The following is a 13,824-nucleotide window of genomic DNA, read 5'->3' as shown; positions in this document are numbered from 1 at the left end:
AAAAAAAAAAAAAAAAAAATGGCCTCAACAGAAAAAGAAAAAAATGGCCTCCAGGAGCTTTTTTTTTTAATTAATTCATTTATATAATTTTTGGCTGCATTGGGTCTTCGCTGCTGCACACGGGTTTTCTCTAGTTGCTGAGAATGGAGGCTGCACGGTCTTCTCATTGTGGTGGCTTCTCTTGTTGTGGAGCACGGGCTCTAGGCGCACGGGCTTCAGTAGTTGTGGCTCGTGGGTTCCAGAGCGCAGGCTCAGTAGCTGTGGCGCACGGGCTTAGTTGCTCCGCGGCATGTGGGATCTTCCTGGACCAGGGCTCGAACCCGTGTCCCCTGCATTGGCAGGCAGATTCTTAACCATTGTGCCACCAGGGAAGCCCCTCTAGGAGCTTTTGAAGACCAAAGCTGTCTCCATGATTTCAGTGCTTCTAAGTTAACCCCAACTGCTGCCAAGCCAATCTGTCTATAAATTTAGAACAAGACCTCCCTCATCCATTTACCTGAAACAGCTGAGCTAGTGAAAAGATTAATTAGAGCTAATGGAGGATTATGTGCTTGTGCTGCATTCATCATACCGGCTTTGTTCAAGTCTCCAAACTGCCTTCCTGCCTCCCCTCTGCCCCTTGGCCCCGCCCACTTTCCTCCCATCTCTGCTCAGACTTGCCTGTCCCTGCATTAAATCAAGTGCACCTGTTAGGCAGCCCTCCGTATTTTTCCTTTATAGCACTTCTTATCATTGATTATTTACACTATTTGTTTAATCTTGGTCTTCCTGTTGGTAAATACCTGGAGGACAGACACCATTTCTGTCCTATTCACCAGTGTACACCCAGAGCTTGGCATGATGCCTGACACACCAGGCGATTTGATTGATGTTTGAATTAGTGGATGGACTTAAAAGCAACGTTATAAAAACAGTTAAGATCCAGAGTCAGCTCTTGAGAAAACCCGCCTAAATGCAGATGTAATTGAAGGGTTTATTACTGTGTGATATACCCGCTTGGTGTAAGATTTCCCTGATCTCCCTGACCTATTGTTCCCCTCCCCACGCAGGGAGAGGAAATCCCTGCTGGGAAACAGCTCTAAGGCGAGCAAGAGGAAAGTACGTCTGGAAGTCGCTTTCGTGCGTGGCCCACGGAGGGCCCGGGAATAACAGCTCCCACCCCACAGAGGAGCGGCTGTTCCCCAGAAACAGGGGCAGGAGAGCTCTACACCAGAGGCAGCTCGTGGAAGTGACAAAGCCCTTTTTGCAGATTGAAAAGCAGGAAACATTAGTACATAAGCCACCACTGAAAAGAAACCAAGAAAACCTCTGAGTGGCAGTTCCACTCAGTACTGCCTGGATGCTTTTTATGTCCATGACCCTGTGCCAGGAAGGAGAAGCACTCAGACTGCAGGGGGCCGGGCGGTGAGGATACCTGGACGGCTGGTGCTGTATCAAAGTGTCCACGTGTATACAGTTACCCGGGAAACGGGCCTTTCCACACAAACCTTTCTTCATCCAATAGATGGATACCGTCATGAGAACACTGTGATGAAAAACTGGCAAAGAATATAGCTAGGGGATTCACTTAGGGTTTTTGCAGAAGTCTTTCCAAGTAATATTGTTACGAAAAACCGACGACTAAGAAGTTTTCAAATATCTCTTTATGACTGAAAGTGCCTCGCTCTTTTCTTGGGATATTGACGGGGGAGATACCCGGCCATTTTCATTCTATTTCCTTCCTGCAGGTAGCCTCCTTCGATTAGTTTTCTTTGCGTAAAGGGCCCGGCAGGACCGAGGAGAACCCTAAACCACACGCAGGCATCTCCTCCGACTCTGCCTGGCTTCACTTCTCTCGAGGGTGGGCGGTAAATTGTACTGGGTTATAATATAGACGCTCCAAGTTATGTTTGTTGTTGTTTCATTTCTATCATATGTCTCACCTAGCTAACCATTTTGAATCTGTGAATAGTTTCCTCTGAAAAGTAACTTTGTAGTTACCGCAAGTTCCCACAGGTTCCACTAGAGGGCGCCAAATGGCTACATCTGAGGGAAGATGAAGGAGAAAAAAGTCTTTTCTGGGAATAGGCCAGATCTGAGAGGGGTCTGCTCCCTGGATTTCCACAATAACATCATTGTAACTGCTAGAAGCATCACAAAACTTTAATAAGTACACTGGACCAGCAGTGTGAGTTCTGAAATGCACACCAAGCTTTCTTGTTGTGTCACTGACACGATGTCCCCTGCCACCTCAAATATTTTAGTCATTGTAGGGGGTCCAATGGTGGCGCCCCAAAAGACATTTTCATGTCTTAACCCTGGCACCTGTGAATGTGGCTTTGTCTGGAAAAAGTTAAGGATCTCGAGATGAGATATTCTGAATTATAGGGGCAGGCCCTAAATCCAACGACAGCTGTCCTTGTAAGAGAAAGGCAGAGGGAAATTTGACTCAGACAGAAGGAGGGAAGACACAGAGAAGAGAGTCCCTGTGAGGATGCAGCCACAAACCAACGAACACCTGGTGCCGACAGAGGCTGGAAGAGGCAAGGAAGGATTCTCCCCCAGAGCCTCTGGAGGGAGCACCCCTTGATTTTGGACCTTGGGCCCCAGGACTGTGAGAGTAAATTTCTGTTGTTTTAAACCACCAAGTTGTGTTCATTTGTTACAACAGTCCTAGAAAATGAATACAGTCAGCCTATACCGCACATTCTCAAAGGGGCTTATATGGCACCCAAGGAGGAGAAAATTGGTTTTTAGAGGGGGGCAGGGAATTCCTGAAAAGATCTTAGATACTGCAATGATTTGTCACCCTCCAAAGGACCACAGTACATAAATAGATATGCAGGATATCTGTGGTACTAAACTTTTATTCACGGAGGGGCAGGGAGGAAAAAGACAACCAAGGAAAAAACAAAATCTAAACAATGTTCCTTATGGGAATAGCCATTTTTTTTAAGCTGAGAATCGCTGCCCTACACTTATGCTGCATACATATCAGTGCTACCTTTAAATTTTAAGATGACATGAGGAAAAATTAAGATGTAACAAAAAAGACAGAAGTAAAATACAAGTGGAAACGATGAAATTTTTTTCCTCAGAGAAATGCATTTTAGACTCCTCCCTCTATTCTAGCTCCATAAGTACAAAGAACCTGTGGGCTGGGCACACAATATACCAATAAATATTCAAGCTCACTGCTCTTAAGAGACACACAGCCTAGAGAGGGGATGGACCAGGCCGCACCTACAACCCAATGGCTGAGGGGGATGGCGGAGGGGAGGCCAGGTGGGGTGCACAAGGGGACCCTACCCCTCCCGGCTGGGGAAGGGAGGTAGTAGTCAGGGCGGACTTCCTGAAAGAGGAGTTAGAGTGCATGGGACAAGTTGGACTCAGCCAGGAAAGGAGAGGCAGGGGCTGGAGGCAGAGAGAATACCCCCATATGAAAACAGACGCTTCCTCCGCGCTCTGTCTCAGGTCGTCCAGCCTCTTCATTTCTGCTGTTATCATGTTGCTTAAGATCTTCCAGTCCCATCAGTAGGTCTCCGTGCCATCTCTGCGCCCCTCCCCCGCGATCTCCGGTACCCCAAACTAATCTTCCCTAAACAATCTGCAACAAACATGATCAAGAACCCTCCATGGCTCCCCATTACAGGCTAAAGCCTTCCCCAAGCTTGCTGCCCAGGAGTCCCACAACCTGGCGCTTCTTTCTTCTTCTCTACCTCTCTCCCATCCAGCGAGTCCTGCGTTTCCCCAGACACTGTCACACTTGAGCTAAAAATTTGATCGCGTTGACAGTAACAAAAAGGCTATTTCTTTGGCTCCAGCTCCACCCTTTCTGTGAGAACCTTGGACCATCTCAAATTCCTTCCAGTTAGTTCCTAGAGTCCCCAGGCAGGCTCAGAAGTGGCCTTAGGATCCTCTGCTAACTAGAGTAACATCACCCGTGGGTGAGATTTCTTTTGTGTGACATGGGCCCCTGCGCTGACGAGCCTTGAGGTGCCCCGGTGGAGAATGTGTCCCTCCGCCCCGTCCCAAAGCAGCATCCCCGTAGCCAGTGCGCCCCCACTGGAGAGAAAGTTTCCTGGAGCAGCACCGCCGCCTCACCATGGCCCCGCAACTCCTGCAGGAAGCTGCGTCATAGGAACACACACTGAGGTCCAGACCCAACGGCTCTTCTTAAACTTGTCCCCTCGTCCATCTCTAGCCTGTTGTCTTTGGGACATATACTTTGACTGCTAACTCACAGTGCGTTCTTTCCTCTGAAGATCCTGAGACAAGGCTGATTCTCAGTAAATACAGTTTAGGTTCTCAAACTGAGGCCCCCTCGCGTCCATATATCTGGCTCTTGGGGCACACTGAAAGTGTTCCTTGACCCTCCAACCCAGTCTTTTTTCCAGCCTCCAAAATCATTGTGTTTATCATCTGGGCCTCTATTTAGCATCATCAATGCTGCCTCTGTGCACTGCTGGTACATAGTGTTTGTTTGTCTGTCTGTTTGTTTAAAGCACTGAGAGAGGAGGACAGAGGTTGTCTGACAGCAACGTGACAAGTCATCCTGTCTCCCGGGCTGTTGAGTGCAAAGACCTGAGAAACAAAGATCTGCCCCCGTAGGTCCATCCATGAGATGCTTCCCCAGACCTCCCGGTCTCTCGTCTTGCAGTCTTGCTCTTCCACACCCATGAGAAGCAGAGAGAAGCAGGCACTTGATGTGGGACACGGATGGTGTGCATAGGAAGAGTCTCTACTGCAGAAATGAGCCATGGGAATATCTGCTATATACAGTGATCCTATTTTTCCAACAAGCGTCTCCAGTGTTTCTTTAGTTTGCATTTCTTCTGTGAGTGAGGTTGATTATCCTCCGTGTACGAGAAGTCACATGCAGTTCTTTTTCTGTGAACTGATAGTCATGTTGTTTGCTCACTTTTCCTATCAGATTGTTGATTCTTATTGATGTCAATGAGCTTTTACGTATTAAGGAAATTAACCTCTTTCTGTAAAAGGAATGGCTGTGCTCTCCCAGTCTGATGTGTGTTTGACTGTGGTCTTGGTGGTTTTGGTCATGCGTAATTTTTTGTGACGTAGTCAAATTTGTCATTTTCCTTTATGGCTACAAGACTTTTTTTGTTTTTATTTATTTATTTATTTTTCTTTTGAAATGTGCATTTCCAACAAGAAAGAAAGGATATCTTAGAAAATACAAAAACTGATTAGGGCTGGACCCAGACATCTGAGTGCCCTGGGGAGGCTAACAAGCTAATAGTTTAAATATTTGTTCGAATTCCCTTACAGAACAGGGTGGAAGGTGAGGAGGCAGTGCAGCTGCCCTGAGCAGTTCAGCTCTGGCCCTGAACATGCATACCTCCCACAGGAAACAAATGTTCCATGTTAACGAGACCCAATTCCTGGAAGGCAGCTGGCAGCCAGCAGGGCTTTTGGAGCAGCCCCGTGGTCCTGCCCCTTTCCCCAGACACACCTGAAGCAGCCCTTTGCCAATCACATCTGTACTTTTCCTGAGAGGAACTCTTGTAAATGCAGTTTTCTTCACCTGGTTGTATTTCAAGGGTGGTTCTGGCATTTCAGTGACATTTTCTTGTCCCTTGTGCCCTGAGGGATCTGCCTAGCCAGCCAAAACCTCCACCCTGGCTCTGTCCTGGTGAATGATGAGAACAGACAAAGGAAGCGGGCTCAGCCCCAGGAAGTCCAGGCAGGGTTGGCAATCTTTTGAAGGAAGAAAACAAGTCTGATGGGCAGTGTGAAGGGAAGCAGCTGGGTGTGGTGAGGGACCTGGCCTCCTTGTCCCCTGTGAGCCACAGAAAGGGATTCCAAAAGCGACAGGGAGCTATGCGAGCCCCATAGGTCTTCAGGGATAAAACACTTGTGTGTTAACCAACCCTGAGCCAGAAGAGGACCCCTACTAATTTTATTTTTTTAATTTGAGGGCTTTTAAAAAAAGTTTCAACTTTATTGAGGTATAATTGCCATATGAAATATTTAAAGATATTTAAAGTGTATATCATGATGATTTGTTGTACATACACAAGGGGCAAAGGATTGCCCCCCACCGAGTTACTGAGCACACACATCGTCTCACAAATTTATCTTTTTTTTCCGGGTGGGGTGTGGGGTAGTGGTGGAGGGCATGTGGGTTCTACTCTCTTAGAAAATGCTTTACTCCCTCATGCCTCTTGTCCTTAAAGATTGTCAACTGTAATTATTTACATTCAAGGGAGGTTAAGAATAATAGTGATGAATAATGAAGAATAATAATGATGGTTTAGAATAACCATCATTGCTGGGAGTCTCCTGGTACTCTAGTGGTTAGAATTCGGTGCTTTCACTGCCATGTCCAGGGTTCAATCCCTGGTCAGGGAACTGAGATCCCACAAGCCACGTGACATGGCCAAAACGTAAATAAATAAATAAATAAAAATAAACCATCATTGCTGCCAAACGAGTAAATGAGTGGGGAGGAAGGAATGGACTTTTATTGAGTGAAGACGTTTGCGAGGGTTTTTTAAAATGTAGATAGAGGCTCTAAAATCAAGAGAAAACTTTGTTAATATTTCAAGCATTTCTGAGTAAGTCAAGAAAAAGGCAAGGTTGTCACTGGAAGGCTACGTTCACTCATTCAACCCCTGTCCTATAGGTCACACAGGACAGCAGAGTCTGAGGGAGGCTCCCAGGGTCCCCATGCTCCTGGTAAGACGCCCACCACCACCCCACCAGAAGCTGGAGTCTCAAGACCACAAGCCCTCGGGGATCTCTGACAGTCACCCTTTCCTCTTGCTTCCAGCATCCCGACTTTGCTCCGACATTAATGTGCACATTTCCAGGGGAAGTGCCAGGTCTGAGCCAGTCTTGCATCCTGTATCCTGTTGACAGTGGGGATTGAACTAATGCAGTGTTAGGGTTTCTCCACTTTTTTTCATTGCTGGCTTCCTAAGGAATCATTTTAGATATTTTTTCCCTAATTGCACACTCCTGCCCTCATGCAATTTTAATACCACTGATACAGTCATCCCTTGGTATCTACGCGGCATTGGTTCCAGGACCCACCACTGATACCAAAATTTGGGGATGCTCAAGTCTTTCATGGCCCACCCTCCATATCCGACTGTATAATGAATATGTGTTTATGTACTGTATGTATTGCTGTGCTTTATAAATAAAAAGAGAAAGATTTCTTTGCCCCTGCCAAGAACCCATTTTCAACCACTTTTGAAGGCAATATGATTCTCACTGAGAATGCACAGTGGAAGGGATTTCAACACTGTTGATAATCATAGCAGAAGACTGGAAATCACCTAATGTCCATCAGTAAGGATTATGCTACACCCAAAGAATATGATGCTATGTAGACACGCACACACACACCAAAAGGAGTCCTTCTATGTACTACTATAAGATCTCCAAAACATACTAAGTAAAAAAAAATGCAAGGATCGGAACATTAACAAAATGGTGTCATGCTTTTAAAAGCAGAGAGGAAGAATACGTATCTGTATGCGCCTAAATTATGACAGAAAAGATATATGTTGCACTAGTGACACTGGTGGGCTTAAAGGGAAGAAAACTGAGTGACAGAGATGGGGGATAAACTTTTGACTGTGTACCCTGAACCATGTCATTGTGTTGCCTGTTCAAACGTTAAATTAAGAGTAGAAAAATCTGACTGTAAAGTTAGTGCTTATGCTTTTTGGTGTATCTTCTTAAAATATTGGTGCCAGTCAAATCAGCCGTGTTTCACTTTCATATCACCAACTGAAGGAGTCTCTCGTTAGCAGGATTTAAGCACCTGAGAGACGAGCAAGTGGCTTCTGCCTCCATGTTCTGTTTCTACAACATTGGACTGAGGTTTTATCACCACAGGGTTTTCCATAACACCTCCATGATTGGAAGAAAATTCTGGTGGACCTCGAAAATGGAATTTCCCGGACTCCCCGTTTTCATCTCTCTACTCAAGCACTCAGGTAACTCCCGCATAGCTGTGGGTTGATTACCCCCACTGTGGTTTCTGTAATGCCTTTTCACACCTGCCACAGTAACTTCTGTCCTTGGGCAAAGTGTTCTTGTCCAGTTTGGTGAATATCCTGTGGCCAAAACTTCCCCCAAACATTCCTGCCTTTAATGACTCATTTTCTGGAAATGGAGAAGCATAAGCCAATAAGGAGCCCTTTACATATTCAGTTTCCTGGGTCCTTCCCTTTCTATCATTAAGGTTGTTACCCAGTTGGATGATGCTTCATTAAGCTCTTGTCTAAATTTAGTCATCAGGTTGCCACCAACAAGTATTCAATGAGGACTCATGGACTCAGCACTGGTTCCACTCCTGATAGAACCCGTGGCTTTAGTCCAAAAGTCACTGCCAGGGCATTCTGGTGATGATTAACTTGCACCGAATCATCAACAAAAATAAAAAAACCACAGAGGATCACTGCCATACTTTTCATCAGGTGTGGAAGCACTGTGAGAATAGTAGCATGTTCACAGCAGTTAGCAGTCAACAGTGGTGATGTCATTGTGCTGATAATTATATTTTCACCATTAGTTCATCAATATTCAATTTTTCAATGCTTACAAATTTGACCTTCAGAGATAACTCAGTGCTGCCACCTTAGGTTTTGTTAAAGGACTCTGGTTGATGCCAAGAGTGGGGATGAAATCTGAAGATCTGTGGGTGAAGGATGGGATGTGGCCCTTCCTGTTGAGGTGTTGGGGTCAGTGGGCTTTGTGGTGGGTCAGGAGCATAGGGCTGATAAGAAGGGAGGGACCATAGTGGTGTTGAGGGCCTAGAGTTAGAGGGGCAGCAGACTTCTGCGGGTCTCTCTTGGGTGATGGAGGACCCAGTCACCCAGGCCAGCCTGCTGCAACCATGATTAATGACTGAAGGGCTTTCGATGTGGGGCTTCTCAGCACCAGGATGCTGAACTTCTATTCTTCCAGCTTGAACAGGCACCAGTTTGAAGCTGTTTCACTTTCTTCACAAAGGGCCTCTCTACATCCTCACCTAACAGCTGGTGTCCCAAACATTTAGAGATTACCAAACTAGTCAAACTTCTTCTGAAGACAATTTTGTTCAATAACTGGGGCCTGGCTAATAAATGATGATACATTCTTATATGAGACATGTGAGACTACTAAAAAGCAAGACATTTTGCATAAGAACTACTGGAGATATCATATATCTAAAATGAATACAATGTTATATGGCAATTATACCTCAATTTTGATCAAATTAGCTGTTGGTCGTCATTTTGCCTTCCAGGGAAAAAGAGCTAGCTGTACATTTAGCAAGTGAAAGTCTTCCATTCCTTTGATGCTTATGAGAACTTGTTCAAATTTCCAAAGTGAAGCAGAAGTAAATTAAAATGTATATATTATCTTTTAGATTTATTCTGGAAATAATAAAAGAAAGGAATTTATCATGAGGGTATGGGGTAGGTCTCAGAATCACACAAAAGCTGAAGTTGCAGGCAGCTCTAGTAGTCCAGCTGATTGAAACTGTTAGCACAACTGTTGGAGATGATTCACATCTCTAAGCTGACCCCTCAGCCAGGATAGGGCAGGGCACTTGATTGACAGCCTCACTAAGGCTGTGTAGTTTGGGGGAGAAAGAGAAAAGGATCACTGTATACGGTGATGGATATTAACTAGGCATATTGTGGTAATCATTTCACAATATATACAAATATCGAATCACTATTTTGTACACCTGAAACATACAATGTTATTTCGACTATACCTCAATTAAGAAAAACACACCTGAAGCAGAACCTGAAACTAGGATCTGTTTGTGACTCTCCCTCTGACAGGCTGAGATGCAAGAATCTCCTGCAGTGATTTCCAGCTTTTTCTCAGTATGATTTTTTTTTTTTTAATTTCAAGGACCTCCATGTAATTCTTATACTTTTGTGTACAAATACAGTTAATGAACTAGGAATGCACAAATGCATTTACCTGCAGCTTGCAAAAACTCTAATTTCCACCAGGAGGCATCAGCGCACATGTTTTTAGCCAGAGTACAAAATGGCAAACAGTTTAGATTAGACTGACCATGTGACTTCTAATAATTCAACTAATTTGTTGACAGCTCTCCATGCACCATTAATGTAAGGATGGGCTTTAACTGTGTTGGAGACATCTGTGGAATAAAAGAAAAGACATGATTCTAGTTCTGCCTTTCTGTTTGTTGGCTGTGTGATCTTGGCAAATTATTAACCTCAAACTGAAATAACCCACACCCTGTCTTCCTCATAGAGTTGTTCTGAAGAGAAAATGTCTTTAACCTAAAGTATCATTCAGCTTAATCCTCTGTAAAACTCTCACCTCTCTCTCCAACGCGCTTCTTTGTGAGCAGTTAACAATAACAGATATTAAGTGCTCCTTTAGGGACAAATAGATTGTAACTGCTCCACAATTGTTTTCTCCTTGTCGCCTATAAATATCTCCCAAGTAAAAGAAAAGTTTGAAAGAAAGAAAGAGAGAGAAAGAGAGGGAGGGAGGGAGGGAGGAAGGAAGGAAGGAAGGGAGGGAGGAAGAAAGAAAAGAAGAAAGGTTCTAGACCTGCGCTGTCCAATATAATACCATTTGCCCCATGTGACTATTGAACACTTGAAATGTGGCTAGTCCGAGGTGAGGTGTGCTGTAAAGTGTAAAACTTTACACCAGTTTTCAAGATTTAGCATTAAAAACTGTAAAATATTTCATTAATAATTTTTATTATATGTTGAGATGATAATATTGTTGATATATCAGCTTGAACAAAACTATATTACTATAATGAATTTGACTACTAAAAACTTTAAATGATGTCTCTGACTCACATTATATTTCCATTTCCTCTTAGAGGGAAAAGAAGTTCCAGGTACACCTGGGACTTAGCTCTTCCACAAACTATCCTACAGAAATACACACGTAGGTACCTGTACAATGTGTGTATGTTTGTAGTATTTATAACATGAAGAAAAGAGCTGAAAACAACGTAGATGTTCAATAACTGGAGTCTGGCTAATAAATGATGATACATTCTTATATAAGACATGTGCTACTGCTAAAAAGCAAGACATTTTCCATAAGAACCACTGGAGATATATACCTAAAACGAATACAATGTTATATGGCCATTATATCTCAAATTTTCAAAAATTTAAAATTTAAAAAAAAAAGCCATCTGAGACACTTATTCTGATTCAGCTGGTCTGGGGTGAGACCTCTCAATCTCTATGTTTAAATAATGCCCTCAAGAGATTCTGAGTTCAGATGTTTGAAACATTGAGACACACTAAAATAATTTATAAGTATATGTAACTACATGGAAAAGATATCCATGACAGTGTTTGGAATAATATTACATGATGACTTTAGTTTATAAAATAGTATTTACATGTGTGTATGTGTGTACAAAGACGTATTTATGCATAGAAAAAGATTTGGAAGGATAAGCCCCCAGACTGTTACCTGTGGTTGTCTCGGGGAAGTGGAAGAGGAAGAGAAGACGGATTTTCCATGTTTACTTATATACTTCAGTAGTTGTTTGTTTACACATCATTTAAAGGGAGGAGAAGAACTTGTCATTTCATCATTGTTTCCAAGTGCTGGGGAGGGAGGCTGACTGAGGCTGTCAGGCGCGCTGACAGCCCAGGAGAGGCAGCTCTGGGGGCGGCCCATCGTGGGGTCCCTGGGTGGGGCAGGTCCTTTCCGGTATCCCTAGTCCGGCTCCCCCCCCCCCGCCCCCGCTCTTCCCCCTCGGCTGCCTGGACACAGTGGGGAGCCTGCAGGGACTTGAATCAATGACTTAGGAAGAGAGCTTTCCAGTTCGCAGCTTGGCCCGTGGCAGAGCCGAGACTGTGAGGTCACCCGGCACAGCTGCGAACTATTTCAAGGAAACAGGTGGTGGCTCTGACCTCTTCCTAGGCTGGGAGTTTGCTGCTGCGAGAGGCCTCTTCAAGGGCGACCTCAAAGCCCAGCCCTAGACGCCTCTGCGGTTGGGAAAGGGGAGCACAGGGTGACCTGGCGTCTTCCCTCCAGAACTGCGGCCTCAGCCCTGGTGACACATTCATTCACTGGGAAGATTTAGAACTCCTCTGCTGGGGCTGTACCCCAGATCTACAAAATCCGAAACTCTAGGATGAGGTCTGGGCATCAGCATTTTGAAGGCCCCCAGGTGATCCAATATGCAGCCAAGGTTGAGACCACTGGTCTAACCCTTGCAACAAAAGTCCCTGGATCTGCAGCATCCCTGGGAATTTTGTTAGAAATGCAGAGTCCCAGGCTTCACCCCAGACCTCGTGCATCAGAATCTGCATTTCCACAAGGTCCCGGGAGACTTGTGTGCACCTGAGGGTTTGGAAGTTTTGCTGTAGGCAGGGGCTAAAAGATACACAGGCTCTGGGGCCTTGCAAAAGGAATGGAATACTAGCAAAGCCCCTGCCTCCTGTGTGTCCCTGAGAGACCTCCTTAACCTCTCTGAGCCACATTCTCCGCATGGATACAATGAAGATAAGAAATGCTCCTCAGGGCTGTTGTGATGATTAAGCTCGACGATGCCTATAAAGTGCTGGTCCTTAGCAGCAGTAAATATGAGCTCCGAGTTTGTTAGGATCGTACTGATTTTAGTCCTGAAATGCAACCTGCCCAGTTGGCCAGCCTGCTATGAGTATGTGCTGGCCATGCTTCTTGTCCAGCTCATGCCCCATCCCACCAGCACTGAATGTCTTTTCTTTCCAGGGGCTCAGACATGGGGACCAGAAAGTCCATGGTTCAATCCAGACAGTGTCCAATTCCAGAGTTGTTTTTCCTGTTGAAATCATGTGATTGCTCCATCGTTAGGATAAGAAAAACAGTATAAGGGAGTAGGTTCTCGTAATTGCCATGTAAGCTGCAAATGTGGAGCGTTTCTGTGCCAGCTGGAGAGGAGAAGGGTTTGGGGAAGGGGGTTGCCAAATCTCCGCCTGCCTGGGCTTCTCAATAGCAGATCAACCTCAGCTGGAGAGTATGAGAAGCTGTGTGAAGGCCTGCAGGACGATTTGGGGAATGGTACATCATAAGGACAAGTAGTGGACAACATTCAGCAATGTTGTACTTTCAGAGACAGCACGGCTTCATCCAACAATGGTACTGGCTTTTTATAGCCCTCTTCATTCGCTTAACAAACAGTAAGCATTTTCTAAGTTCCAGGCATTGCACTATTGTCTCATTTCATCATCAAAATTACCCCTGGAGGCTGGTATTACTCTCATTTTATAGGTGAGAAGATAGGCTCAGAGATGTCATTCAAATAGCTGTTGAATGACAGAAATGGGATTCAGACAGAGGCTCTCCGGGGTCCACAGCCCACTCCGGCTCACTCTACCTACATACGGCTTCTCCTCAACCCTGGAGGATGTGGCTATGGGGGCTGGAGCTCTTTCCCGTTAAAGATTAGATTGTTATTCTTGGTGTTTTTTCCTCCTAGTGTTGAGAGGGCCCACCTGCCTAAGTCCTCTGACAATCCCTTCATCTTTTGAGAGGGAGACACAAGTTCCAGTATGAACTATGGTTCTGTATTTGTCTGCAAACTACAAGAGTTTCAAATCATCCTCCTTACTCTCTTTCACCTTTCCATTGAAGAAATATTTACTGAGGACATCGGGAAATACACAGATGAGTAAAAAGGAGAGATGAGTCCTATTTGAGGGTCAGGAGCATGAGAGAGTAAGCCTTGGCCCTGGGGGAGTGGAGAATATGTAGTGGTTTTATGGGCCAAAAAAGGGAGGGTTTTAGGCAAAGGGGCCAGCACAGGTAAAGCCACAAAGACATCAGATGTATCTTTGTGCTCTTCCCCCCACCCCCGCCAATCATCTTGAA

Source organism: Monodon monoceros, unplaced genomic scaffold, assembly GCF_005190385.1.
Source record: "Monodon monoceros isolate NGI ecotype Baffin Bay Population unplaced genomic scaffold, NGI_Narwhal_1 Super_Scaffold_21, whole genome shotgun sequence".
NCBI lineage: Eukaryota > Metazoa > Chordata > Mammalia > Artiodactyla > Monodontidae > Monodon > Monodon monoceros.
This window is presented reverse-complemented; position numbering follows the sequence as displayed.